Below are 5,107 nucleotides of genomic sequence, written 5' to 3' on the forward strand. Positions count from 1 at the left end.
TTTTGGGATAAACAGTGGTATCTGCTTGGTCTAGATGGCTGATAGCTCTTAGGGAGAAAGACCCCTAATCCACTCCTGATGACCTCCAAGTGTACAGTCATTCTCAAGCAGCTAAGTCTGGCACATATTTGGGGGAGACAACTTGGGAGAAATCCTTCTGTTTCCCACATCTCTCTTGCCCCACAGACCTGACTCGCCCACAGACCTGACTCACCTGACCTCGCTCTTTGCGACTTTTTTGTTTCCGGGAATAGAGAGAGGGGCATGAAATAACGATTTGATGAGGTAGAAGAGGTGAAGAAAAAAAATCAGGGAGGTGCTGTTAGCCATCCAAATAGATGAGTTTGAAAAATGTTTCCAAGAATGGAATCTCAGATTTGACAAATGTATTAAGTGTAATGGAGAGTACTTTGAAGGTGATAAGGTTCTGTGAAAACATTTAAATGCATAATTGGGCGGAGGGGTATGGAATGGGGAGGTTGGTATACCCTCGTATATACCACATTTCATTTATTCATTCATCTGTTGATCATTTCTATTTGTTTGCCATTGTGAATAGTGCTGCAAGATGTTTCTCTTTCCAAGGCTTACTGGATGATATAACTGTGGTTAATGATTTCAAAACTTGCTACTTTTGTACAGTGGCTTCACCATTTTGTATTACTACTAGTGATAGATGAGGGTTCTAATTTCCCCATGTCCTCACCAACACCTGTTATTTTCTAGTTTTTCTGATTGTAGTCATTCTATTTGTGGTTGTGATTTGCATATTCCTCATTATGATTCAATACTAATTCTTGCCTTTCTCTGAGGGGAAACTAGAATTAGTTTCCAGCCAAAATATCTTACATGCATTTGCCACTCATTGTCAATAGGGCCTTTGTTGTTGCCGTGATGCTGATTAGATCTTAGTGGAACTTTCAGACTATGCTGTATTAGCATAGTCCAGCATTGAGGATCTACTTTTAAAAATCAGCCAGTGAAAGCCCCGTGAGTCATAATTCTCCGGGTCCCAACTGCTTATGTGGCTTGCGCAGGATTTGACAGTGCCTCATTGTATTGTGTATGGGGATCACCATGTGTCAGGGCCCAACTCCATGACAGATAACAACAGGATTGTTGGTGTTAAACATCTTTGCCTGTCTATTTACATACCAAATTTGATAAAATGTTTATTCAAGTTCTCTGTATATTTTAAAATTCTTTTGCTCGTCTTTTATTCAGTTTTACATGGTCTTTGCATATTTTGTATATTAAATCATTATCATATACTTGTTAGGTGCCATTGACTTGGCTCTGACTTAAAGCAGCCCTATGCAAACAGAATGAAACACTACATGGCCATGGCCCTACGCCATCCTCATAATTGTGATGTGAGCCCACTGATGCAGCCACCGTGTCGAACCTTCTCATCGAGGGCCTGCTTCCTTTTCACTGCCCACTTTATCAGACATGATGCCCTTCTCCAGGGACTGATCTTTCCTGACAATATGTCCAAAGTATGTAAGAAGTAGTCTTGCTTTCCTTAGGTTGAAGGAGCACGCTGGCCTTACTTCTTCCAATACAATTCGGTTTGTCCTTTTAGCAGTCCTTGGTATTTTCTTCTCCAGCACCATACTTAAAATGTATCTATTCTTCTACAGTCTTCTTATTCATTGTCTAACTTTCACTTGCATAGGATGCAATGGAGAATACCATAGCTTGTATCAGGTATGCTTTAGCTCTCAAAATAAGAGCCTTGCTCTTTAATACTCTGAAGAGGTTTGTTCTTTTGGCTGCTGTTTCCATGAGTGTTGATTGTGAAGCAAGACAAAATCCTTGACAGCTTCAATCTTTTTTCCATTTATCATGATGTTCCCTACTGGTCCATTTGTGAAGATTTTGTTCTTCCTTATATTGAGCTGTAATCTATACTGAAGGCTGCAATCCTTGATCTTCATCAGCAAGTGCTTCAGTTCTTCCTCACTCTCAGCAAGGAAAGTAGTGTCTTCTGCATACAACAGGCTGTTAATAGCCACACACCTCTTCATATAATCCAGCTTCTTTGATCATTTGCTCAGCATATAGATTGAACAAGTATGGTGAGAGGATACTACCCTGAGACACCTTTCCTGAATTTAAACCATGCAGTATTCCCTTGCTGTGTGCGTACAAGTGCCTCTTGATCTATGGACAAGTTTGTCAGAGCACAATGAAGTATTGTGGAATTCTCATTCTCCTCAAAGTTAACCACATTGTATTATGATCTACACAGTCAAATACTTTTGTATAGTTAATAAAACACAAGTACATCTTTGTTATTTTCTACTTTGAGCCATGATTTTACTGATAGCAGTGATATCCCTTGTTCCATATCCTCCTCTGAATTTGGCCTGACCTCTGGCAGCTCTCTGTCAATGTACTGCAACTGTTGTTGGATGATCGTATGCAAAATTTTACTGGTATGTGATACCGATATTGTTCAATAGTTTGAGCAATCTGTTGGGTCACCTTTCTTTTCCAATGTGACCATATGGATCCCCAGTCAGTTGACCAAGTAGCTGAATGTGTTCTTCCCTTTTGGTGTTTAAATTCTTGGTCTTTGCGTATTTCATTATAATATTTCACTTTTTCTTCTCTATCTGTCCTTTGAAAATCTATTCAGCTTCTTGAAAAAAGGTCTTCATCCTTTTTTCCATTTGGTTTAAGTTGCTCTGTGATGAAGACCAAGTTTCAGAGTCTCTTCTGACATTCACTTTTATCTTTTCTTTCTTTCCTCTGTTTTAAATTACATTTTGTTTTCTTCATGAATGATGGTGTTGATGTCCTTCCATTTCAGATATATAGCACCCTTAATTTTCTCCCAGTCTTTATACTTTGTTTCTAAAATCTTTTTCAAGTGCAAAAGTTTCAAATTTTGATGTAGACTAGCTCTAGTTAGCTCATCTTTTACTACTTAATGCTTTTGGAAGTCCATTTATGGATTTATTGTTAAAAGTATTGCTGAAACTCCTGTGTGTATGGTTTTTTTTTCCCCAGAGGGCCTTGATGCATTTTGTAGTAATTCTCATGTGAGGAAACTTAAGTTTCTGCAAACTTTTAAAAGTTCCCTCATATGCTGTGATGTCTTTCTATAGAGATTGGGCCCTCCTGATACCATATTCAAAGTATCCAAGACAGAAATCTTGCCATCCTCATTTTTATTAGTACAACTATTATTTCTGTCAATTTTGTATCCATTAGTAATCACCTCCCCTTCCCGTCAACTTCCCCCAAACATAGGTAAGCACTAATCCATTTTCTGCCTGTGTAGATTTATACCTATTCTGGACATCTCATATAAATAGACTAGTACCTACCATATGGAGCTCTGGTGGGGTTAAGCACCTGGCTTCCAATAGAGAGATTGTCAGTTTGAGCCCATCAGTTCCTCCAGGGGTAATATGTTTGGCAGTCTGCTTCCATAAATACCACAAACTTGGAAACCTTATTAGGCAGTTTTACTTTGTCCTGTGGGTTCATTATGAATCAAAATCTATGTGATGGCAATGGGCTTGTTCTTTTTGGTTTGGGGAATATACTTTGAAGTGTCATATAACACTAGGGCAGTGGTTCTCAACCTTCCTAATGCAGCAACCCTTTAATATAGTTCCTCATGTTGTGGTGACCCCCCCAACCATAAAATTATTTTTGTTGTTACTTCATAACTGTAATTTTGCTACTGTTATGAATCGGGCGACCCCTGTGAAAGGGTTGCGACCCACAGGTTGAGAACCGCTGCACTAGGGAGTTCTGGTGATGCAATGGTTAGGGGCTTGCCTGCTACCCGAAAGGTTGGCAGTTTGAACCCATTAGTGGTTCTTGACCCCTGGTAGTAGAGTGGATTATGTGTTCTGGGCTGTAAGGTCAGCAGTTCAAAAGCATTAGCCGCCACCTCGAGAGGAAGGTGAGGCTCTCTATTCCCATAAAGATTTACAGTTTTGTAAACCCAGGGGCAGTTCTGCTCTATCTTATAGGGTTACTATGAGATGGAATCAGCTCTATGGCAGTGACTTTAAAAAATTTGTTCTCTAAGAGAAAAAGCTGGACATTTCTTTCTGTAAAGATTATAACCTATAAATCCCCAGACATTCTGTTCTGTTATGGTCACCGAATCAGAAATCTATGTGACAGCACTTAACAATAACATTTAATCTTTGATGATGTGCCAGATTATTTTCCAAAGCAATTATACAAATTTCCATTTCCATTAACATTCTAATTTTTCATATCCTTGCTAATACATTTTAGTTATTGCATTTTCGATTATAATGATTGTAAAGTGGTAGCCCATTGTATTGTGGGTTTGATATATTTCCTCTGGAAAGATGTCCTTATTTTCTCTGCCCATTTTTAAAGGGGATTGTCTTTGATTGCATTTTAAGAGTTACATTGTAGATACAAGTCCCTCAGTAGGTACATGATTTGCAAATTACTTTTTTCACATTCTTATTCTGAGAGCTGCCTTTCTCCTTTACTTTTTTGTAAAGTCCTTTCTTTAACTTTCCATGATTACTTTTAATTTTATTTTTGTAAGTAAAGAAATGTTTTCAGCACTTCAAATGGCAACAAGTAGGAACTTAAGTTTTTCTCTCGAGGTTCCATCTTGTTTTTCATTTACTTGATTTTGTTTAGCTGCTCTCATAATATTCTCACTATTTCGCTTTCACATATGGAGGAAATGATGGGGCTGGGAACAGTGGGGTGATCATTTGGAACTTGTGAAATCAGCTGGTATTAGTCAAAGAGACCACCATTTGCCCATCGTTTTGTCATATTGTGGTGACTTGAGTGTTGCTATGATGCTGGAAGTTATGTCTCTGGTATTTCAAGTACTAGCAGGGTCACCCCAATGTGAACAGGATTCAGCAGAGCTTTTGGACTAAAAACATTACGAAGAAGGGCTAGCCTGTCTATTTTAAAGGAATTACATACTGAAGAGCTTACACGAACACCCCCCCCCAAAAAAAAAACCCATAATTTGTTTTTCAAAGCTATCTATTAAAAATTTCTTTTACAAAACAACTTTTATCACCTTCAAAGTACTCTCCATTACACTTAATACATTTGTCAAATCTGCAATTCCATT

The 5,107-nt window shown here is 38.3% G+C and overlaps 1 protein-coding gene across 3 annotated transcripts in view; it reads left to right on the plus strand.

Moving 5' to 3' along the window:
- Positions 1 to 5,107, plus strand: part of FOXJ3 (forkhead box J3) — a 101,368-nt gene that overhangs the window by 35,432 nt on the left and 60,829 nt on the right. The gene's annotated exons all lie outside the window — the stretch shown is intronic.

This window comes from Echinops telfairi, unplaced genomic scaffold, assembly GCF_000313985.2.
Source record: "Echinops telfairi isolate 266 unplaced genomic scaffold, ASM31398v2 ScPeMD7_7457;HRSCAF=8495, whole genome shotgun sequence".
NCBI classification, from domain to species: Eukaryota; Metazoa; Chordata; class Mammalia; order Afrosoricida; family Tenrecidae; genus Echinops; species Echinops telfairi.